Genomic DNA, 25088 nt, shown 5'->3' with positions numbered 1-25088 from the left:
CATGTGACACTGGGCTTAGGATCTGCATAGGAAACACACACACAAGCACACACCTACCTTTGTTGCCTGCAGATGCCTCCTTGGCTGTCCCCAAACGGTATCAAACCAACACCCACGGGAAGCTGTAAGCATAGAGGACATGCCTGCACCCCATTGGACTTACCTGTGTGGGTTAAATCCGGGTTATTTGACAACCTATGGCGGTGATGGTTCTGCTCAGGCAGAGCAGTGCTGATGCTCCTCATAAAGCTGTCGCTGCTGTGAAGGTTCTAGGTGACATCACAAATCCCTATGGTTACATACACAACAAAGCTGGGTTGTTGTTGTTTACACTCTGCAAGGCCTGTGGAAGTGAGTGACATCATAGCACTGTAGTTCTGAGGGTTCAAGATGGATGCAACAATCTCCTGTTGCTTCTATGAAGGCCGTAATAGACGACATCACCAAACAGCTCCATAGTCACATACACAGCAAAGGAGAGATGTTGTTTACACCTAGTGATGTCAGTGGTATTGAGTGACATCACAGCACAGTGCTAAGGCTCCTGGGCCTGGACACAGCAGCGGCTGCAATATCTCAACGGAGAATACGTTTATATCTATGTGTGTGTGTGCGCATATATATATATATATATATATATATATATATATATATATATATATATTTCTCCGCCGAAATCACTTTTAAACCCATTTCCACCTTTTTTTCCCCTTCTCTTCCTCTTACTTTTTTTTCACGTTTTTTTACGTTTTTCTCCTTTTCGCCTCTTTTCTGGGCGTATTATTCTTCTTTTTCTTCTTTTTTTTCGTCTAATGCATACCCCATCAGTGCAGCAATGCTTATTCAATACCGCCAGCAGATGGAGACACTGGGGGATAATTTTCTAAGGATTTATACTGATTTTTCCTGTCTGAATTTGTCGCACAGAAAGTTGCAGGCCAAATATGTGTGACATTTCTGCGACTTTAGCTTCTAGAGCATTTTTACAACATTATACATAGGTGCTGAATACATAAAAAGCGACTGTTCAGCGACAGACAAGTCGCATCGGCTGAAAGTAGGCCAGAATGTCAGTCCATGTTGGAGCAGGTTTAGATACAGTCTAAAGCATAGATCTCAAAGTCTGTGCACAGAATTTAGCAAGGGCCTCGCACCTTCTGATGCATCAGGTAGGTGCACAATAGCATAGCCTAACCCTCTGTACTTTGGTCTATATTGATGCGGGACATAGACAGCCAGCTGATGACCAATCCATTAGTGCAATGGATGGCTGGAAGCATTTGTCTTTGCCTTTGCAATACCACAGAAGCAATGCATGGTCAATGTACAGCAATGACACACCTGTGTGAACAGCCAGGAGACCCCCCCCCCCCATGTTATGTTACATAGTTACATAGTTAGTACGGTCGAAAAAAGACATATGTCCATCAAGTTCAACCAGGGAATTAAGGGGTAGGGGTGTGGCGCGATATTGGGGAAGGGATGAGATTTTATATTTCTTCATAAGCATTAATCTTATTTTGTCAATTAGGAACATTCAGCACCCACCCGCTATCAAGGCAGCTGCCTATCATGTCATGCCCTACCTGCACAGGTGTGCTGGCTACTCAAATGATCCAATTAAGGAGGCCATTTAGTCAGCAGCAGCAGAAGTCCTGTGCCTGGACGCTCCAACAGGGGCCAGACACAAGCAGAAGCAGAAGCAGCAGAAGCAGCAGCAGCACCACCTTTTGTTTTTTGGCTGCAGCAGCAGCAAGGCCCACAGGGCTGGCTAGCTGGCTAGCCAGCAAGCAGGTAGCAATGAAAGTAGGAATCTTTCTTTTTAACCCTGTAAGGGGGTGGTGCACTGTACCCGAAGATACTGCCATATCGGGTCAATGCATAGGGCGACGGAAGCAAGCTTCGAAATCGGCCCCCGTTCTCAAAAATCCATTTAATATATGGTCCCCAGATAGGGGACGTATCAGATATTAAACTGATAAGAACAGATACTACACTTGATCTTAGCCAAAAGGCCGAGAAGCGATAACCGTGAAAGGGGCGGGCCCAACAAGGTCCCCTTCATGGGCACTATCACTGCTTGCTGTCAGGGAGGCTGCCAGACAATTTTCCATGCACACTCTGGGCTGGGGGGCAGTCAACCACCAGTACACACAGCAGAACCTAAACCCATACCATTATTGCTAAGCAGCAAGACAGGGGCCCATTGCACTCCCACGGGGCCTTTTTAAATGCAATCCATAACCCGGATTTGCCAGGAACCCTTCTTACTCCTCCTACTTGCATGTGACACTGGGCTTAGGATCTGCATAGGAAACACACACACAAGCACACACCTACCTTTGTTGCCTGCAGATGCCTCCTTGGCTGTCCCCAAACGGTATCAAACCAACACCCACGGGAAGCTGTAAGCATAGAGGACATGCCTGCACCCCATTGGACTTACCTGTGTGGGTTAAATCCGGGTTATTTGACAACCTATGGCGGTGATGGTTCTGCTCAGGCAGAGCAGTGCTGATGCTCCTCATAAAGCTGTCGCTGCTGTGAAGGTTCTAGGTGACATCACAAATCCCTATGGTTACATACACAACAAAGCTGGGTTGTTGTTGTTTACACTCTGCAAGGCCTGTGGAAGTGAGTGACATCATAGCACTGTAGTTCTGAGGGTTCAAGATGGATGCAACAATCTCCTGTTGCTTCTATGAAGGCCGTAATAGACGACATCACCAAACAGCTCCATAGTCACATACACAGCAAAGGAGAGATGTTGTTTACACCTAGTGATGTCAGTGGTATTGAGTGACATCACAGCACAGTGCTAAGGCTCCTGGGCCTGGACACAGCAGCGGCTGCAATATCTCAACGGAGAATACGTTTATATCTATGTGTGTGTGTGCGCATATATATATATATATATATATATATATATATATATATATATTTCTCCGCCGAAATCACTTTTAAACCCATTTCCACCTTTTTTTCCCTTCTCTTCCTCTTACTTTTTTTTCACGTTTTTTTACGTTTTTCTCCTTTTCGCCTCTTTTCTGGGCGTATTATTCTTCTTTTTCTTCTTTTTTTTCGTCTAATGCATACCCCATCAGTGCAGCAATGCTTATTCAATACCGCCAGCAGATGGAGACACTGGGGGATAATTTTCTAAGGATTTATACTGATTTTTCCTGTCTGAATTTGTCGCACAGAAAGTTGCAGGCCAAATATGTGTGACATTTCTGCGACTTTAGCTTCTAGAGCATTTTTACAACATTATACATAGGTGCTGAATACATAAAAAGCGACTGTTCAGCGACAGACAAGTCGCATCGGCTGAAAGTAGGCCAGAATGTCAGTCCATGTTGGAGCAGGTTTAGATACAGTCTAAAGCATAGATCTCAAAGTCTGTGCACAGAATTTAGCAAGGGCCTCGCACCTTCTGATGCATCAGGTAGGTGCACAATAGCATAGCCTAACCCTCTGTACTTTGGTCTATATTGATGCGGGACATAGACAGCCAGCTGATGACCAATCCATTAGTGCAATGGATGGCTGGAAGCATTTGTCTTTGCCTTTGCAATACCACAGAAGCAATGCATGGTCAATGTACAGCAATGACACACCTGTGTGAACAGCCAGGAGACCCCCCCCCCCATGTTATGTTACATAGTTACATAGTTAGTACGGTCGAAAAAAGACATATGTCCATCAAGTTCAACCAGGGAATTAAGGGGTAGGGGTGTGGCGCGATATTGGGGAAGGGATGAGATTTTATATTTCTTCATAAGCATTAATCTTATTTTGTCAATTAGGAACATTCAGCACCCACCCGCTATCAAGGCAGCTGCCTATCATGTCATGCCCTACCTGCACAGGTGTGCTGGCTACTCAAATGATCCAATTAAGGAGGCCATTTAGTCAGCAGCAGCAGAAGTCCTGTGCCTGGACGCTCCAACAGGGGCCAGACACAAGCAGAAGCAGAAGCAGCAGAAGCAGCAGCAGCACCACCTTTTGTTTTTTGGCTGCAGCAGCAGCAAGGCCCACAGGGCTGGCTAGCTGGCTAGCCAGCAAGCAGGTAGCAATGAAAGTAGGAATCTTTCTTTTTAACCCTGTAAGGGGGTGGTGCACTGTACCCGAAGATACTGCCATATCGGGTCAATGCATAGGGCGACGGAAGCAAGCTTCGAAATCGGCCCCCGTTCTCAAAAATCCATTTAATATATGGTCCCCAGATAGGGGACGTATCAGATATTAAACTGATAAGAACAGATACTACACTTGATCTTAGCCAAAAGGCCGAGAAGCGATAACCGTGAAAGGGGCGGGCCCAACAAGGTCCCCTTCATGGGCACTATCACTGCTTGCTGTCAGGGAGGCTGCCAGACAATTTTCCATGCACACTCTGGGCTGGGGGGCAGTCAACCACCAGTACACACAGCAGAACCTAAACCCATACCATTATTGCTAAGCAGCAAGACAGGGGCCCATTGCACTCCCACGGGGCCTTTTTAAATGCAATCCATAACCCGGATTTGCCAGGAACCCTTCTTACTCCTCCTACTTGCATGTGACACTGGGCTTAGGATCTGCATAGGAAACACACACACAAGCACACACCTACCTTTGTTGCCTGCAGATGCCTCCTTGGCTGTCCCCAAACGGTATCAAACCAACACCCACGGGAAGCTGTAAGCATAGAGGACATGCCTGCACCCCATTGGACTTACCTGTGTGGGTTAAATCCGGGTTATTTGACAACCTATGGCGGTGATGGTTCTGCTCAGGCAGAGCAGTGCTGATGCTCCTCATAAAGCTGTCGCTGCTGTGAAGGTTCTAGGTGACATCACAAATCCCTATGGTTACATACACAACAAAGCTGGGTTGTTGTTGTTTACACTCTGCAAGGCCTGTGGAAGTGAGTGACATCATAGCACTGTAGTTCTGAGGGTTCAAGATGGATGCAACAATCTCCTGTTGCTTCTATGAAGGCCGTAATAGACGACATCACCAAACAGCTCCATAGTCACATACACAGCAAAGGAGAGATGTTGTTTACACCTAGTGATGTCAGTGGTATTGAGTGACATCACAGCACAGTGCTAAGGCTCCTGGGCCTGGACACAGCAGCGGCTGCAATATCTCAACGGAGAATACGTTTATATCTATGTGTGTGTGTGCGCATATATATATATATATATATATATATATATATATATATATATATTTCTCCGCCGAAATCACTTTTAAACCCATTTCCACCTTTTTTTCCCTTCTCTTCCTCTTACTTTTTTTTCACGTTTTTTTACGTTTTTCTCCTTTTCGCCTCTTTTCTGGGCGTATTATTCTTCTTTTTCTTCTTTTTTTTCGTCTAATGCATACCCCATCAGTGCAGCAATGCTTATTCAATACCGCCAGCAGATGGAGACACTGGGGGATAATTTTCTAAGGATTTATACTGATTTTTCCTGTCTGAATTTGTCGCACAGAAAGTTGCAGGCCAAATATGTGTGACATTTCTGCGACTTTAGCTTCTAGAGCATTTTTACAACATTATACATAGGTGCTGAATACATAAAAAGCGACTGTTCAGCGACAGACAAGTCGCATCGGCTGAAAGTAGGCCAGAATGTCAGTCCATGTTGGAGCAGGTTTAGATACAGTCTAAAACATAGATCTCAAAGTCTGTGCACAGAATTTAGCAAGGGCCTCGCACCTTCTGATGCATCAGGTAGGTGCACAATAGCATAGCCTAACCCTCTGTACTTTGGTCTATATTGATGCGGGACATAGACAGCCAGCTGATGACCAATCCATTAGTGCAATGGATGGCTGGAAGCATTTGTCTTTGCCTTTGCAATACCACAGAAGCAATGCATGGTCAATGTACAGCAATGACACACCTGTGTGAACAGCCAGGAGACCCCCCCCCCCATGTTATGTTACATAGTTACATAGTTAGTACGGTCGAAAAAAGACATATGTCCATCAAGTTCAACCAGGGAATTAAGGGGTAGGGGTGTGGCGCGATATTGGGGAAGGGATGAGATTTTATATTTCTTCATAAGCATTAATCTTATTTTGTCAATTAGGAACATTCAGCACCCACCCGCTATCAAGGCAGCTGCCTATCATGTCATGCCCTACCTGCACAGGTGTGCTGGCTACTCAAATGATCCAATTAAGGAGGCCATTTAGTCAGCAGCAGCAGAAGTCCTGTGCCTGGACGCTCCAACAGGGGCCAGACACAAGCAGAAGCAGAAGCAGCAGAAGCAGCAGCAGCACCACCTTTTGTTTTTTGGCTGCAGCAGCAGCAAGGCCCACAGGGCTGGCTAGCTGGCTAGCCAGCAAGCAGGTAGCAATGAAAGTAGGAATCTTTCTTTTTAACCCTGTAAGGGGGTGGTGCACTGTACCCGAAGATACTGCCATATCGGGTCAATGCATAGGGCGACGGAAGCAAGCTTCGAAATCGGCCCCCGTTCTCAAAAATCCATTTAATATATGGTCCCCAGATAGGGGACGTATCAGATATTAAACTGATAAGAACAGATACTACACTTGATCTTAGCCAAAAGGCCGAGAAGCGATAACCGTGAAAGGGGCGGGCCCAACAAGGTCCCCTTCATGGGCACTATCACTGCTTGCTGTCAGGGAGGCTGCCAGACAATTTTCCATGCACACTCTGGGCTGGGGGGCAGTCAACCACCAGTACACACAGCAGAACCTAAACCCATACCATTATTGCTAAGCAGCAAGACAGGGGCCCATTGCACTCCCACGGGGCCTTTTTAAATGCAATCCATAACCCGGATTTGCCAGGAACCCTTCTTACTCCTCCTACTTGCATGTGACACTGGGCTTAGGATCTGCATAGGAAACACACACACAAGCACACACCTACCTTTGTTGCCTGCAGATGCCTCCTTGGCTGTCCCCAAACGGTATCAAACCAACACCCACGGGAAGCTGTAAGCATAGAGGACATGCCTGCACCCCATTGGACTTACCTGTGTGGGTTAAATCCGGGTTATTTGACAACCTATGGCGGTGATGGTTCTGCTCAGGCAGAGCAGTGCTGATGCTCCTCATAAAGCTGTCGCTGCTGTGAAGGTTCTAGGTGACATCACAAATCCCTATGGTTACATACACAACAAAGCTGGGTTGTTGTTGTTTACACTCTGCAAGGCCTGTGGAAGTGAGTGACATCATAGCACTGTAGTTCTGAGGGTTCAAGATGGATGCAACAATCTCCTGTTGCTTCTATGAAGGCCGTAATAGACGACATCACCAAACAGCTCCATAGTCACATACACAGCAAAGGAGAGATGTTGTTTACACCTAGTGATGTCAGTGGTATTGAGTGACATCACAGCACAGTGCTAAGGCTCCTGGGCCTGGACACAGCAGCGGCTGCAATATCTCAACGGAGAATACGTTTATATCTATGTGTGTGTGTGCGCATATATATATATATATATATATATATATATATATATATATTTCTCCGCCGAAATCACTTTTAAACCCATTTCCACCTTTTTTTCCCTTCTCTTCCTCTTACTTTTTTTTCACGTTTTTTTACGTTTTTCTCCTTTTCGCCTCTTTTCTGGGCGTATTATTCTTCTTTTTCTTCTTTTTTTTCGTCTAATGCATACCCCATCAGTGCAGCAATGCTTATTCAATACCGCCAGCAGATGGAGACACTGGGGGATAATTTTCTAAGGATTTATACTGATTTTTCCTGTCTGAATTTGTCGCACAGAAAGTTGCAGGCCAAATATGTGTGACATTTCTGCGACTTTAGCTTCTAGAGCATTTTTACAACATTATACATAGGTGCTGAATACATAAAAAGCGACTGTTCAGCGACAGACAAGTCGCATCGGCTGAAAGTAGGCCAGAATGTCAGTCCATGTTGGAGCAGGTTTAGATACAGTCTAAAGCATAGATCTCAAAGTCTGTGCACAGAATTTAGCAAGGGCCTCGCACCTTCTGATGCATCAGGTAGGTGCACAATAGCATAGCCTAACCCTCTGTACTTTGGTCTATATTGATGCGGGACATAGACAGCCAGCTGATGACCAATCCATTAGTGCAATGGATGGCTGGAAGCATTTGTCTTTGCCTTTGCAATACCACAGAAGCAATGCATGGTCAATGTACAGCAATGACACACCTGTGTGAACAGCCAGGAGACCCCCCCCCCATGTTATGTTACATAGTTACATAGTTAGTACGGTCGAAAAAAGACATATGTCCATCAAGTTCAACCAGGGAATTAAGGGGTAGGGGTGTGGCGCGATATTGGGGAAGGGATGAGATTTTATATTTCTTCATAAGCATTAATCTTATTTTGTCAATTAGGAACATTCAGCACCCACCCGCTATCAAGGCAGCTGCCTATCATGTCATGCCCTACCTGCACAGGTGTGCTGGCTACTCAAATGATCCAATTAAGGAGGCCATTTAGTCAGCAGCAGCAGAAGTCCTGTGCCTGGACGCTCCAACAGGGGCCAGACACAAGCAGAAGCAGAAGCAGCAGAAGCAGCAGCAGCACCACCTTTTGTTTTTTGGCTGCAGCAGCAGCAAGGCCCACAGGGCTGGCTAGCTGGCTAGCCAGCAAGCAGGTAGCAATGAAAGTAGGAATCTTTCTTTTTAACCCTGTAAGGGGGTGGTGCACTGTACCCGAAGATACTGCCATATCGGGTCAATGCATAGGGCGACGGAAGCAAGCTTCGAAATCGGCCCCCGTTCTCAAAAATCCATTTAATATATGGTCCCCAGATAGGGGACGTATCAGATATTAAACTGATAAGAACAGATACTACACTTGATCTTAGCCAAAAGGCCGAGAAGCGATAACCGTGAAAGGGGCGGGCCCAACAAGGTCCCCTTCATGGGCACTATCACTGCTTGCTGTCAGGGAGGCTGCCAGACAATTTTCCATGCACACTCTGGGCTGGGGGGCAGTCAACCACCAGTACACACAGCAGAACCTAAACCCATACCATTATTGCTAAGCAGCAAGACAGGGGCCCATTGCACTCCCACGGGGCCTTTTTAAATGCAATCCATAACCCGGATTTGCCAGGAACCCTTCTTACTCCTCCTACTTGCATGTGACACTGGGCTTAGGATCTGCATAGGAAACACACACACAAGCACACACCTACCTTTGTTGCCTGCAGATGCCTCCTTGGCTGTCCCCAAACGGTATCAAACCAACACCCACGGGAAGCTGTAAGCATAGAGGACATGCCTGCACCCCATTGGACTTACCTGTGTGGGTTAAATCCGGGTTATTTGACAACCTATGGCGGTGATGGTTCTGCTCAGGCAGAGCAGTGCTGATGCTCCTCATAAAGCTGTCGCTGCTGTGAAGGTTCTAGGTGACATCACAAATCCCTATGGTTACATACACAACAAAGCTGGGTTGTTGTTGTTTACACTCTGCAAGGCCTGTGGAAGTGAGTGACATCATAGCACTGTAGTTCTGAGGGTTCAAGATGGATGCAACAATCTCCTGTTGCTTCTATGAAGGCCGTAATAGACGACATCACCAAACAGCTCCATAGTCACATACACAGCAAAGGAGAGATGTTGTTTACACCTAGTGATGTCAGTGGTATTGAGTGACATCACAGCACAGTGCTAAGGCTCCTGGGCCTGGACACAGCAGCGGCTGCAATATCTCAACGGAGAATACGTTTATATCTATGTGTGTGTGTGCGCATATATATATATATATATATATATATATATATATATATATATATATATATTTCTCCGCCGAAATCACTTTTAAACCCATTTCCACCTTTTTTTCCCTTCTCTTCCTCTTACTTTTTTTTCACGTTTTTTTACGTTTTTCTCCTTTTCGCCTCTTTTCTGGGCGTATTATTCTTCTTTTTCTTCTTTTTTTTCGTCTAATGCATACCCCATCAGTGCAGCAATGCTTATTCAATACCGCCAGCAGATGGAGACACTGGGGGATAATTTTCTAAGGATTTATACTGATTTTTCCTGTCTGAATTTGTCGCACAGAAAGTTGCAGGCCAAATATGTGTGACATTTCTGCGACTTTAGCTTCTAGAGCATTTTTACAACATTATACATAGGTGCTGAATACATAAAAAGCGACTGTTCAGCGACAGACAAGTCGCATCGGCTGAAAGTAGGCCAGAATGTCAGTCCATGTTGGAGCAGGTTTAGATACAGTCTAAAGCATAGATCTCAAAGTCTGTGCACAGAATTTAGCAAGGGCCTCGCACCTTCTGATGCATCAGGTAGGTGCACAATAGCATAGCCTAACCCTCTGTACTTTGGTCTATATTGATGCGGGACATAGACAGCCAGCTGATGACCAATCCATTAGTGCAATGGATGGCTGGAAGCATTTGTCTTTGCCTTTGCAATACCACAGAAGCAATGCATGGTCAATGTACAGCAATGACACACCTGTGTGAACAGCCAGGAGACCCCCCCCCCCATGTTATGTTACATAGTTACATAGTTAGTACGGTCGAAAAAAGACATATGTCCATCAAGTTCAACCAGGGAATTAAGGGGTAGGGGTGTGGCGCGATATTGGGGAAGGGATGAGATTTTATATTTCTTCATAAGCATTAATCTTATTTTGTCAATTAGGAACATTCAGCACCCACCCGCTATCAAGGCAGCTGCCTATCATGTCATGCCCTACCTGCACAGGTGTGCTGGCTACTCAAATGATCCAATTAAGGAGGCCATTTAGTCAGCAGCAGCAGAAGTCCTGTGCCTGGACGCTCCAACAGGGGCCAGACACAAGCAGAAGCAGAAGCAGCAGAAGCAGCAGCAGCACCACCTTTTGTTTTTTGGCTGCAGCAGCAGCAAGGCCCACAGGGCTGGCTAGCTGGGTAGCCAGCAAGCAGGTAGCAATGAAAGTAGGAATCTTTCTTTTTAACCCTGTAAGGGGGTGGTGCACTGTACCCGAAGATACTGCCATATCGGGTCAATGCATAGGGCGACGGAAGCAAGCTTCGAAATCGGCCCCCGTTCTCAAAAATCCATTTAATATATGGTCCCCAGATAGGGGACGTATCAGATATTAAACTGATAAGAACAGATACTACACTTGATCTTAGCCAAAAGGCCGAGAAGCGATAACCGTGAAAGGGGCGGGCCCAACAAGGTCCCCTTCATGGGCACTATCACTGCTTGCTGTCAGGGAGGCTGCCAGACAATTTTCCATGCACACTCTGGGCTGGGGGGCAGTCAACCACCAGTACACACAGCAGAACCTAAACCCATACCATTATTGCTAAGCAGCAAGACAGGGGCCCATTGCACTCCCACGGGGCCTTTTTAAATGCAATCCATAACCCGGATTTGCCAGGAACCCTTCTTACTCCTCCTACTTGCATGTGACACTGGGCTTAGGATCTGCATAGGAAACACACACACAAGCACACACCTACCTTTGTTGCCTGCAGATGCCTCCTTGGCTGTCCCCAAACGGTATCAAACCAACACCCACGGGAAGCTGTAAGCATAGAGGACATGCCTGCACCCCATTGGACTTACCTGTGTGGGTTAAATCCGGGTTATTTGACAACCTATGGCGGTGATGGTTCTGCTCAGGCAGAGCAGTGCTGATGCTCCTCATAAAGCTGTCGCTGCTGTGAAGGTTCTAGGTGACATCACAAATCCCTATGGTTACATACACAACAAAGCTGGGTTGTTGTTGTTTACACTCTGCAAGGCCTGTGGAAGTGAGTGACATCATAGCACTGTAGTTCTGAGGGTTCAAGATGGATGCAACAATCTCCTGTTGCTTCTATGAAGGCCGTAATAGACGACATCACCAAACAGCTCCATAGTCACATACACAGCAAAGGAGAGATGTTGTTTACACCTAGTGATGTCAGTGGTATTGAGTGACATCACAGCACAGTGCTAAGGCTCCTGGGCCTGGACACAGCAGCGGCTGCAATATCTCAACGGAGAATACGTTTATATCTATGTGTGTGTGTGCGCATATATATATATATATATATATATATATATATTTCTCCGCCGAAATCACTTTTAAACCCATTTCCACCTTTTTTTCCCTTCTCTTCCTCTTACTTTTTTTTCACGTTTTTTTACGTTTTTCTCCTTTTCGCCTCTTTTCTGGGCGTATTATTCTTCTTTTTCTTCTTTTTTTTCGTCTAATGCATACCCCATCAGTGCAGCAATGCTTATTCAATACCGCCAGCAGATGGAGACACTGGGGGATAATTTTCTAAGGATTTATACTGATTTTTCCTGTCTGAATTTGTCACACAGAAAGTTGCAGGCCAAATATGTGTGACATTTCTGCGACTTTAGCTTCTAGAGCATTTTTACAACATTATACATAGGTGCTGAATACATAAAAAGCGACTGTTCAGCGACAGACAAGTCGCATCGGCTGAAAGTAGGCCAGAATGTCAGTCCATGTTGGAGCAGGTTTAGATACAGTCTAAAGCATAGATCTCAAAGTCTGTGCACAGAATTTAGCAAGGGCCTCGCACCTTCTGATGCATCAGGTAGGTGCACAATAGCATAGCCTAACCCTCTGTACTTTGGTCTATATTGATGCGGGACATAGACAGCCAGCTGATGACCAATCCATTAGTGCAATGGATGGCTGGAAGCATTTGTCTTTGCCTTTGCAATACCACAGAAGCAATGCATGGTCAATGTACAGCAATGACACACCTGTGTGAACAGCCAGGAGACCCCCCCCCCCATGTTATGTTACATAGTTACATAGTTAGTACGGTCGAAAAAAGACATATGTCCATCAAGTTCAACCAGGGAATTAAGGGGTAGGGGTGTGGCGCGATATTGGGGAAGGGATGAGATTTTATATTTCTTCATAAGCATTAATCTTATTTTGTCAATTAGGAACATTCAGCACCCACCCGCTATCAAGGCAGCTGCCTATCATGTCATGCCCTACCTGCACAGGTGTGCTGGCTACTCAAATGATCCAATTAAGGAGGCCATTTAGTCAGCAGCAGCAGAAGTCCTGTGCCTGGACGCTCCAACAGGGGCCAGACACAAGCAGAAGCAGAAGCAGCAGAAGCAGCAGCAGCAGCACCACCTTTTGTTTTTTGGCTGCAGCAGCAGCAAGGCCCACAGGGCTGGCTAGCTGGCTAGCCAGCAAGCAGGTAGCAATGAAAGTAGGAATCTTTCTTTTTAACCCTGTAAGGGGGTGGTGCACTGTACCCGAAGATACTGCCATATCGGGTCAATGCATAGGGCGACGGAAGCAAGCTTCGAAATCGGCCCCCGTTCTCAAAAATCCATTTAATATATGGTCCCCAGATAGGGGACGTATCAGATATTAAACTGATAAGAACAGATACTACACTTGATCTTAGCCAAAAGGCCGAGAAGCGATAACCGTGAAAGGGGCGGGCCCAACAAGGTCCCCTTCATGGGCACTATCACTGCTTGCTGTCAGGGAGGCTGCCAGACAATTTTCCATGCACACTCTGGGCTGGGGGGCAGTCAACCACCAGTACACACAGCAGAACCTAAACCCATACCATTATTGCTAAGCAGCAAGACAGGGGCCCATTGCACTCCCACGGGGCCTTTTTAAATGCAATCCATAACCCGGATTTGCCAGGAACCCTTCTTACTCCTCCTACTTGCATGTGACACTGGGCTTAGGATCTGCATAGGAAACACACACACAAGCACACACCTACCTTTGTTGCCTGCAGATGCCTCCTTGGCTGTCCCCAAACGGTATCAAACCAACACCCACGGGAAGCTGTAAGCATAGAGGACATGCCTGCACCCCATTGGACTTACCTGTGTGGGTTAAATCCGGGTTATTTGACAACCTATGGCGGTGATGGTTCTGCTCAGGCAGAGCAGTGCTGATGCTCCTCATAAAGCTGTCGCTGCTGTGAAGGTTCTAGGTGACATCACAAATCCCTATGGTTACATACACAACAAAGCTGGGTTGTTGTTGTTTACACTCTGCAAGGCCTGTGGAAGTGAGTGACATCATAGCACTGTAGTTCTGAGGGTTCAAGATGGATGCAACAATCTCCTGTTGCTTCTATGAAGGCCGTAATAGACGACATCACCAAACAGCTCCATAGTCACATACACAGCAAAGGAGAGATGTTGTTTACACCTAGTGATGTCAGTGGTATTGAGTGACATCACAGCACAGTGCTAAGGCTCCTGGGCCTGGACACAGCAGCGGCTGCAATATCTCAACGGAGAATACGTTTATATCTATGTGTGTGTGTGCGCATATATATATATATATATATATATATATATATATATATATATATATTTCTCCGCCGAAATCACTTTTAAACCCATTTCCACCTTTTTTTCCCTTCTCTTCCTCTTACTTTTTTTTCACGTTTTTTTACGTTTTTCTCCTTTTCGCCTCTTTTCTGGGCGTATTATTCTTCTTTTTACATAAAGTATTTCTGTTACATAAAGTATTTCTTTCCCGCCATTATCTTTACTTTTGTACATAAAATCACGCTTTAATTTCTCCATTTTTGAACCCCATAAAAAAGTAAAAACAATTCTAGTTACTTTTTTAATGTATAAAATAGATGGAGGAAATACCATGGCAATGTATAGCATAATAGGGAGTAAAACCATCTTTATTATTAAAATCTTCCCCTCCATGGTAAGGTTTCTAAGATTCCACATTAAAATCTTCTTCTCCATCTTAGCTATAGCTGAATCCCAGTTAGGGCTCCCATCATTGACCTGGTTAAAAACAATACCTAAAACTTTAATTTGATCCTGTTGCATTGTAACTCCTGGGGTGATGGATGAATCCCAGGAGCCAATATAAAAACAGTCACATTTATCTGTGTTTAGCTTAAAACCAGAGACCTCGCAGAAATAGCTGGTGTTCCTCAATGCCCCCCTCATGGATGGAGAGTCCGGGCACAGTATGGTGACATCATCCATGTACCCCAACACCTTTAGATGGGTCCCTCCTCCACCAGGTATCGGTACGCCTCTTACTACCCAGTCTTTTCTGAGGAGGGCCATCAGTGGTTCGATTGCGCAAATAAAAAGGAGTGGGGACAGGGGGCAGCCCTGTTTGACACCTGATAAAAGAGGAACACCGCTGGTTAAAAAGCCATTAACAGAGACTTGACTAAAACAGGATCGGTATAAAAGCATGATTCGGCTTAAAATCGTTTCAGGCACTGCCATCTTTTTAAGAACTAAAAACAGGTATTCATGGGAGACCCTATCAAAGGCTTTTTCAAAGTCTAAGGATAAAATTGCTACAGTTTGATTTCTATCCTTAAAATACCATAAAACATCTCTTAAAATATTTAGGGATTCAGCTATAGACCTTCCAGGTACCCCACAAACCTGATTTGGGTGAATTAATTTATGAATAAAAGGTTTAAAACGGACAGCTAATAACTTGGCTAAAACTTTATAATCGACATTTAAAAGTGTGATGGGGCGCCAATTTTTTAGCATATCCTTTTCACCCTTTTTAAAAAGTAATGATACAATCCCCCTCCTCCAGGAAGGGGGAAGTTCATTAACAATAAAAGTTTCTTTATACAATAAAACCATATCATCCTTTAAAATATCCCAAAAAGCTAAATAAAATTCGATGGGTAAACCATCTTCCCCAGGGGCCTTCCCACTAGAAAAACTTTTAAAAACAAATAAAAGTTCATCTAAGTTAAGATCACGGGATAAAACCTCCTGGTCTAAAACATCTAGCTTAAAATCAAGGGAATTAAGAACATGTTCTAAAAAGGATGGATTAAGATCTTTCTTATTAAAAAGAAGCTGGTAGAAGTTAAAAACTGCATCTAACATGCCTTTTGGAGTGGATTCACCCTCAAGGTTTTGGATGATATCCCTCCTATTCATCACTTTTTTAAAAAAGAAACGGGAACATTTCTCGCCCTCCTCCAGGTGCTGCACATGTGAGTTAAAAATGATTTGTTTCCCTTTCTTTTCTATGGCATGTTTTATTTCAGTTTTAAGGTTTAAAATATCATTTTCTACATCCATACCAGCTTCTTTCAATTTAAAAAGTACATTTAAACGCATGTTAAGAACATAAAACCACTGTTTTTCCATTTTTGCCTTCTTCTTACCTGCTTTGATAAAAAAATATCTGATTTTAGATTTGGTGCCCTCCCACCAGTGCAGCATAGGCTCGTGGGGTTTTCTTTGCAGCAATGCTTATTCAATACCGCCAGCAGATGGAGACACTGGGGGATAATTTTCTAAGGATTTATACTGATTTTTCCTGTCTGAATTTGTCGCACAGAAAGTTGCAGGCCAAATATGTGTGACATTTCTGCGACTTTAGCTTCTAGAGCATTTTTACAACATTATACATAGGTGCTGAATACATAAAAAGCGACTGTTCAGCGACAGACAAGTCGCATCGGCTGAAAGTAGGCCAGAATGTCAGTCCATGTTGGAGCAGGTTTAGATACAGTCTAAAGCATAGATCTCAAAGTCTGTGCACAGAATTTAGCAAGGGCCTCGCACCTTCTGATGCATCAGGTAGGTGCACAATAGCATAGCCTAACCCTCTGTACTTTGGTCTATATTGATGCGGGACATAGACAGCCAGCTGATGACCAATCCATTAGTGCAATGGATGGCTGGAAGCATTTGTCTTTGCCTTTGCAATACCACAGAAGCAATGCATGGTCAATGTACAGCAATGACACACCTGTGTGAACAGCCAGGAGACCCCCCCCCCCATGTTATGTTACATAGTTACATAGTTAGTACGGTCGAAAAAAGACATATGTCCATCAAGTTCAACCAGGGAATTAAGGGGTAGGGGTGTGGCGCGATATTGGGGAAGGGATGAGATTTTATATTTCTTCATAAGCATTAATCTTATTTTGTCAATTAGGAACATTCAGCACCCACCCGCTATCAAGGCAGCTGCCTATCATGTCATGCCCTACCTGCACAGGTGTGCTGGCTACTCAAATGATCCAATTAAGGAGGCCATTTAGTCAGCAGCAGCAGAAGTCCTGTGCCTGGACGCTCCAACAGGGGCCAGACACAAGCAGAAGCAGAAGCAGCAGAAGCAGCAGCAGCACCACCTTTTGTTTTTTGGCTGCAGCAGCAGCAAGGCCCACAGGGCTGGCTAGCTGGCTAGCCAGCAAGCAGGTAGCAATGAAAGTAGGAATCTTTCTTTTTAACCCTGTAAGGGGGTGGTGCACTGTACCCGAAGATACTGCCATATCGGGTCAATGCATAGGGCGACGGAAGCAAGCTTCGAAATCGGCCCCCGTTCTCAAAAATCCATTTAATATATGGTCCCCAGATAGGGGACGTATCAGATATTAAACTGATAAGAACAGATAAGGTTTCAACAAACAAAATTTTATTGAATAAATAAGAAACCATACAAAATTTAAAATGCAAAATAATAAAAGGTTCACAAAAGTTTTAAAATACAAATAATAAAACCAGTAATAAAAGGAGAAAAAATAAAAATGGCAGGATAAAACATTATATAAATGTCATAAAAACTGATTATATTGTTATTTCGTTCCATAGAGGCAGACACCACATGGATGCTGCCTCGCTGGCCCCCAACTGTTTCTTGTCTCTTAGGTAATAGATGTACATCTCACTCAGGGCCAGCTTTATACAGTTTTTAACATCAATAAAATCATGTTTAAAAAGTAAGATGTTCCTAACTTTCCAGATGGCATTTTTAAAACAATTAATAATCATCCAGCAGATCATCTGCTGTTTAAAATTGGGGCAGTTAAAAAGACTGTAAAAGACACATTCGTGATTAAAATCTTTTAGGCCGCAGGCCCACTTCAAAAGTGGGCCTACCTTCCTCCAAAGCTCCCGTGCAAAAGGGCAGTTCCAAAATATGTGCAGCACCGTTTCGTCCACTCCGCAGCCATCTCTCGGGCACTTGGCTCTCGCCACCAGTCCTCGCCTGTGCTGGAACTCACGAGTAGGGAGGCACTGGTGGACGATTGCCCAGGCAAGATCCCTGTGTACATTCGCCAGAAACTTCCCGTACACGTTCCGCCATACCTTTTTGGATCTTGCCTGTGTGAAATTGGACACTGCCAGGGTAACCTCACTCCGCCTGAGGACCTTTGATACCTTTCTCTGGTCCCCCAGTATGTCAGGCTCCAAATCTTGGAGACCTAGGAGCCTGACTGTCTTTTCCAACACCACATAATGTTTTGGGGGACACAGAAGCACCGGAGCGTTCAGAGGGATGCGCAACCATCTTTTAAAAACCATGCCCGCAGCGTACCTTAAAAAGCAGCTAAAAATGCCATCGGATTTAATAATTTTAAAACAGAAACAGAAATACTTTATGTAAAAGAAAGTAAAAAGGTTGGGAACATCTTTCCCGCCATTATCTTTACTTTTGTACATAAAATCACGCTTTAATTTCTCCATTTTTGAACCCCATAAAAAAGTAAAAACAATTCTAGTTACTTTTTTAATGTATAAAATAGATGGAGGAAATACCATGGCAATGTATAGCATAATAGGGAGTAAAACCATCTTTATTATTAAAATCTTCCCATCCATGGTATGGTTTCTAAGATTCCACATTAAAATCTTCTTCTCCATCTTAGCTATAGCTGAATCCCAGTTAGGGCTCCCATCATTGACCTGGTTAAAAACAATACCTAAAACTTTAATTTGATCCTGTTGCATTGTAACTCCTGGGGTGATGGATGAATCCCAGGAGCCAATATAAAAACAGTCACATTTATCTGTGTTTAGCTTAAAACCAGAGACCTCGCAGAAATAGCTGGTGTTCCTCAATGCCCCCCTCATGGATGGAGAGTCCGGGCACAGTATGGTGACATCATCCATGTACCCCAACACCTTTAGATGGGTCCCTCCTCCACCAGGTATCGGTACGCCTCTTACTACCCGGTCTTTTCTGAGGAGGGCCATCAGTGGTTCGATTGCGCAAATAAAAAGGAGTGGGGACAGGGGGCAGCCCTGTTTGACACCTGATAAAAGAGGAACACCGCTGGTTAAAAAGCCATTAACAGAGACTTGACTAAAACAGGATCGGTATAAAAGCATGATTCGGCTTAAAATCGTTTCAGGCACTGCCATCTTTTTAAGAACTAAAAACAGGTATTCATGGGAGACCCTATCAAAGGCTTTTTCAAAGTCTAAGGATAAAATTGCTACAGTTTGATTTCTATCCTTAAAATACCATAAAACATCTCTTAAAATATTTAGGGATTCAGCTATAGACCTTCCAGGTACCCCACAAACCTGATTTGGGTGAATTAATTTATGAATAAAAGGTTTAAAACGGACAGCTAATAACTTGGCTAAAACTTTATAATCGACATTTAAAAGTGTGATGGGGCGCCAATTTTTTAGCATATCCTTTTCACCCTTTTTAAAAAGTAATGATACAATCCCCCTCCTCCAGGAAGGGGGAAGTTCATTAACAATAAAAGTTTCTTTATACAATAAAACCATATCATCCTTTAAAATATCCCAAAAAGCTAAATAAAATTCGATGGGTAAACCATCTTCCCCAGGGGCCTTCCCACTAGAAAAACTTTTAAAAACAAATAAAAGTTCATCTAAGTTAAGATCACGGGATAAAACCTCCTGGTCTAAAACATCTAGCTTAAAATCAAGGGAATTAAGAACATGTTCTAAAAAGGATGGATTAAGATCTTTCTTATTAAAAAGAAGCTGGTAGAAGTTAAAAACTGCATCTAACATGCCTTTTGGAGTGGATTCACCCTCAAGGTTTTGGATGATATCCCTCCTATTCATCACTTTTTTAAAAAAGAAACGGGAACATTTCTCGCCCTCCTCCAGGTGCTGCACATGTGAGTTAAAAATGATTTGTTTCCCTTTCTTTTCTATGGCATGTTTTATTTCAGTTTTAAGGTTTAAAATATCATTTTCTACATCCATACCAGCTTCTTTCAATTTAAAAAGTACATTTAAACGCATGTTAAGAACATAAAACCACTGTTTTTCCATTTTTGCCTTCTTCTTACCTGCTTTGATAAAAAAATATCTGATTTTAGATTTGGTGCCCTCCCACCAGTGCAGCATAGGCTCGTGGGGTTTTCTTTGTGATTGCCAGCATTGGTAGGTCCGCACAAACTCCTCTTTTATCTCAGGGTCCTCTAGGAGTGTGGTGTTTAATCTCCAGAGGCCCCTTTTTGCTTTTTGCTCCCCCTCTAGCTCCAGGCCCACCAAGAGGAGCTTATGATCAGAGAAGATATTCTGCTCGAGCGTGCATTTCAGGGGTTTAAAAGCTCTAGAGGAAAAAATAAAATCGATTCTGGAGCTCACTCTTCCATTGGACCATGTGGCGCCCGGGTCCTCCGGCAAGAGATCCTTCCAGCAATCTTTCAAATTAAAATCATCAATAAAATTTTTAAGCAGGTAAGAAGTGCGGTCTTTACGATTAATATCCCCACCCTGCCGGTGTTCCCCATCACGTATGCAGTTAAAATCACCTCCCACCAGCAGGGGGGAAGACCCAACACAAAACAGTGGTAAAATTTCAAATAGTTCTGCCCGCTCCTGTTTATCAGGAGGGGCATACACATTTAAAACACGAATTAAAAGTCCATTAAAATATAGATGAATTAAAAGAGCTCTGCCAGGCACAATCTCAGTTACTGTATGAATAGAAAAGGACTGGCCTCGGCAGAGCAGCCCAACACCCACAGAACGACAGTCATTTGCACCGGACCATATGGATGGGCCCAGCTTCCAGTCTTCTTTTAAGTCTTTATAGTCCATTTTACTAGGGATTCCACATTCTTGTAGCAGGCAAAGGTCAAAGTCACATGTCTCTAGATAAGAAAATAAAGCAGCCCTGCGATCAGGGCTCTTTAAGGACCTCACATTGAGTGAGGCAATTTTTACAGGGATAGGCATAGTTTATGGAGAGTCCGTGCTTGGAGAATCAAAGTCAATAATAAGCTGCGTACCGTCATCCCCCGCCTGCGGGGTCATCAGCTCCTTGATGTTCTGAGGGTCGGAGCTTGAGATCGATGATGCCCCGACCCTGAGCTCGCTCTCGTCCGAACTGCGGCACGCCGCTTTCCTTTGAATGTCTTCCTCTTCTTCTTCTCTTTGTCTTTTAAATGTCACACTGCTGTCCATATCCTCTGTGTTGCTCTCACTCGATGCAATCTCTGGCCCCCGGCTGATGGATCTGCGTCTTCTTTCATCTTTTGACGACTGGAACTGCTGCACAGGGGCCTGTGAGGCCTCTTTTCCGGAACCTTTGCCGCTACCCTGGGAAGTTTTCATCGCTTGTTCCCCAGCAAGCGTTGCTGAGGACTGTTGCTCCAACTTCCCCATCGATCGACGATGGCCAGTTTTACCCACCGGGTCCACTGCTGGCGGGGCAGCAAACCCTGGTTTGGCGCCACTTGTCTTCTTGGCCCTGTCCTGTATAGGCGGAGTAACAGGACCGGGCTCAGACCTGGCCACCTGGCTCCCCTTCCGGCGGGCTTTCACCGGGGCCTCGTCGTCCGGAGCAGGGCGACCCTGGGCCAAGCCAGTACCTGGCTTATGCTGCAATTTTGGGTCCACCTCTGCCCCCACCGAGGCCCGTCGGCTGCCACCCGCCACAGGTGAGCCCCCTTCAGAAGTTTCGGCGGGCTCTTGAGCCAGGTAGGAAGTCGATCGACGTCTTTCAATTTCCCGGGCAGTAAACTCGATCACCCGCCCGGGCTTCGTGGAATCCCCATGGCCTCCCCCTAGCACTACCACCGGTGGGCCCCCCGATGGAGCACCAGAGGTCTTGGGCCTGGACCCATCAGTACCTGCCATCTGGGGTTTGGGCATCTTAAAAAAGGATGTCTTTTGTCCTGTCCCCTCTTTGGGTGGGCCCAGCCTTGACCCACCCATCGTAGTTTTTGCTTTATGGGGACAGGAATTAAAATCGTGATTTTCCTCTCCGCAGAGGTTGCACCTTATCGTGTGGCTACATCTTGAGGCTATGTGACCTTCTTGGCCACACCTATTGCAGCGAATCACACGCTCCGCGCCGCAGGTCTCCTGGGTGTGGCCAAACCTCAAGCAATTTCGGCAATACATAGGCATTTGAGGATAGAACAGGAAGCCCCGAACTCTCCCGATGGCAAAATTTGGGGGCGGATGGCAAAGACCCCCAATACCACCGGGATCCTTACGGAGCTTGACCCAGAACTTCCTCTTGCCGTTCCAGAACCGCACGGAGTTCAAGATTTTGTTTGCGAATCGCACCTCTTCGCAGTATCGCCGAAGAAAAGTGGCTATATCCTCCGTGGTCACATGAGGGCTGTGCATAGCCACCACCAACGGTATATGTTCCTCACCATAGAGGAACTGGAACGAAAGACCGTCGAGTCGATCGTCCCTCTGGTCCGCACCAGACAAGGTTGCATAGATGTTATCGCAACACGCCGTGGCCGTGAAGGTGACGGTATACAGGCCACGGCTTTCCTGGTCATTTAGACACAGGATGTCCTCCCTATTGAGGCGGAAGTAGTCAAGAAGAATCACCTCCGCAATGAAGCGGAGGTTCTTCAACTGACGATGGCTCTCCGACACCTCTATGCGGATGGTATTTCGCATCGACATTTCCCCAGAGGGGAAAGCCCAGGAGAACGGCATCTTCCACACCCAGGGACTAAGCCCCTTCCCCAATAGCAGCAGGGGCTCGGAATCCCGCTATAAAAGCGGAACCCTTACCCAAGGCAGAGGTCGGGGGTACCCTAGGTGCTTCCGAAGCTACAGGTAACGCTCAACGTACCGAAAATGCCTTCTGAGACACAAGGTCCCAGAGACAGGGGGATCGCAACCCGTTGTCTGTGGAATAAGCCCGCTCCCCAATAGCAGCAAGGGGGTGAAGTCCCTCCGTAAGGAGAGACAATCCCCCAAGGCCGAGAAGCAGGGTACCACAGACACCTTCCGACCAGACCAAATGCAGATACTACACTTGATCTTAGCCAAAAGGCCGAGAAGCGATAACCGTGAAAGGGGCGGGCCCAACAAGGTCCCCTTCATGGGCACTATCACTGCTTGCTGTCAGGGAGGCTGCCAGACAATTTTCCATGCACACTCTGGGCTGGGGGGCAGTCAACCACCAGTACACACAGCAGAACCTAAACCCATACCATTATTGCTAAGCAGCAAGACAGGGGCCCATTGCACTCCCACGGGGCCTTTTTAAATGCAATCCATAACCCGGATTTGCCAGGAACCCTTCTTACTCCTCCTACTTGCATGTGACACTGGGCTTAGGATCTGCATAGGAAACACACACACAAGCACACACCTACCTTTGTTGCCTGCAGATGCCTCCTTGGCTGTCCCCAAACGGTATCAAACCAACACCCACGGGAAGCTGTAAGCATAGAGGACATGCCTGCACCCCATTGGACTTACCTGTGTGGGTTAAATCCGGGTTATTTGACAACCTATGGCGGTGATGGTTCTGCTCAGGCAGAGCAGTGCTGATGCTCCTCATAAAGCTGTCGCTGCTGTGAAGGTTCTAGGTGACATCACAAATCCCTATGGTTACATACACAACAAAGCTGGGTTGTTGTTGTTTACACTCTGCAAGGCCTGTGGAAGTGAGTGACATCATAGCACTGTAGTTCTGAGGGTTCAAGATGGATGCAACAATCTCCTGTTGCTTCTATGAAGGCCGTAATAGACGACATCACCAAACAGCTCCATAGTCACATACACAGCAAAGGAGAGATGTTGTTTACACCTAGTGATGTCAGTGGTATTGAGTGACATCACAGCACAGTGCTAAGGCTCCTGGGCCTGGACACAGCAGCGGCTGCAATATCTCAACGGAGAATACGTTTATATCTATGTGTGTGTGTGCGCATATATATATATATATATATATATATATATATATATATTTCTCCGCCGAAATCACTTTTAAACCCATTTCCACCTTTTTTTCCCTTCTCTTCCTCTTACTTTTTTTTCACGTTTTTTTACGTTTTTCTCCTTTTCGCCTCTTTTCTGGGCGTATTATTCTTCTTTTTCTTCTTTTTTTTCGTCTAATGCATACCCCATCAGTGCAGCAATGCTTATTCAATACCGCCAGCAGATGGAGACACTGGGGGATAATTTTCTAAGGATTTATACTGATTTTTCCTGTCTGAATTTGTCGCACAGAAAGTTGCAGGCCAAATATGTGTGACATTTCTGCGACTTTAGCTTCTAGAGCATTTTTACAACATTATACATAGGTGCTGAATACATAAAAAGCGACTGTTCAGCGACAGACAAGTCGCATCGGCTGAAAGTAGGCCAGAATGTCAGTCCATGTTGGAGCAGGTTTAGATACAGTCTAAAGCATAGATCTCAAAGTCTGTGCACAGAATTTAGCAAGGGCCTCGCACCTTCTGATGCATCAGGTAGGTGCACAATAGCATAGCCTAACCCTCTGTACTTTGGTCTATATTGATGCGGGACATAGACAGCCAGCTGATGACCAATCCATTAGTGCAATGGATGGCTGGAAGCATTTGTCTTTGCCTTTGCAATACCACAGAAGCAATGCATGGTCAATGTACAGCAATGACACACCTGTGTGAACAGCCAGGAGACCCCCCCCCCCATGTTATGTTACATAGTTACATAGTTAGTACGGTCGAAAAAAGACATATGTCCATCAAGTTCAACCAGGGAATTAAGGGGTAGGGGTGTGGCGCGATATTGGGGAAGGGATGAGATTTTATATTTCTTCATAAGCATTAATCTTATTTTGTCAATTAGGAACATTCAGCACCCACCCGCTATCAAGGCAGCTGCCTATCATGTCATGCCCTACCTGCACAGGTGTGCTGGCTACTCAAATGATCCAATTAAGGAGGCCATTTAGTCAGCAGCAGCAGAAGTCCTGTGCCTGGACGCTCCAACAGGGGCCAGACACAAGCAGAAGCAGAAGCAGCAGAAGCAGCAGCAGCACCACCTTTTGTTTTTTGGCTGCAGCAGCAGCAAGGCCCACAGGGCTGGCTAGCTGGCTAGCCAGCAAGCAGGTAGCAATGAAAGTAGGAATCTTTCTTTTTAACCCTGTAAGG

General features: G+C 45.3%; 7 non-coding genes and 1 pseudogene across 7 annotated transcripts; all 8 read right to left on the bottom strand.

The window, feature by feature from the left end:
* Window positions 1–1836: 1836 nt before the first annotated feature.
* Window positions 1837–2027, bottom strand: LOC130298767 (U2 spliceosomal RNA). Its single transcript, XR_008850066.1, has one exon. It is a non-coding gene; the product is annotated as a U2 spliceosomal RNA (small nuclear RNA).
* A 2084-nt stretch (window positions 2028–4111) lies between these two features.
* LOC130298766 (U2 spliceosomal RNA) lies at window positions 4112–4302 on the bottom strand. The gene has a single exon (XR_008850065.1). It is a non-coding gene; the product is annotated as a U2 spliceosomal RNA (small nuclear RNA).
* Window positions 4303–6388: 2086 nt separating this feature from the next.
* On the bottom strand, window positions 6389–6579 carry LOC130298765 (U2 spliceosomal RNA). Its single transcript, XR_008850064.1, has one exon. It is a non-coding gene; the product is annotated as a U2 spliceosomal RNA (small nuclear RNA).
* Window positions 6580–8660: 2081 nt separating this feature from the next.
* LOC130298764 (U2 spliceosomal RNA) lies at window positions 8661–8851 on the bottom strand. Its single transcript, XR_008850063.1, has one exon. It is a non-coding gene; the product is annotated as a U2 spliceosomal RNA (small nuclear RNA).
* Window positions 8852–10943: 2092 nt separating this feature from the next.
* LOC130298761 (U2 spliceosomal RNA) lies at window positions 10944–11134 on the bottom strand. Its single transcript, XR_008850061.1, has one exon. It is a non-coding gene; the product is annotated as a U2 spliceosomal RNA (small nuclear RNA).
* A 2077-nt stretch (window positions 11135–13211) lies between these two features.
* On the bottom strand, window positions 13212–13402 carry LOC130298760 (U2 spliceosomal RNA). Its single transcript, XR_008850060.1, has one exon. It is a non-coding gene; the product is annotated as a U2 spliceosomal RNA (small nuclear RNA).
* A 3809-nt stretch (window positions 13403–17211) lies between these two features.
* Window positions 17212–17399, bottom strand: LOC130298800 (U2 spliceosomal RNA). The gene has a single exon (XR_008850098.1). It is a non-coding gene; the product is annotated as a U2 spliceosomal RNA (small nuclear RNA).
* Window positions 17400–22853: 5454 nt separating this feature from the next.
* LOC130298748 (U2 spliceosomal RNA) lies at window positions 22854–23008 on the bottom strand (annotated as a pseudogene).
* Between the last annotated feature and the right edge of the window lie 2080 nt (window positions 23009–25088).

The sequence above is a fragment of the Hyla sarda genome, unplaced genomic scaffold, assembly GCF_029499605.1.
Source record: "Hyla sarda isolate aHylSar1 unplaced genomic scaffold, aHylSar1.hap1 scaffold_1019, whole genome shotgun sequence".
Taxonomy (NCBI): Eukaryota; Metazoa; Chordata; class Amphibia; order Anura; family Hylidae; genus Hyla; species Hyla sarda.
This window is presented reverse-complemented; position numbering and strand designations above follow the sequence as displayed.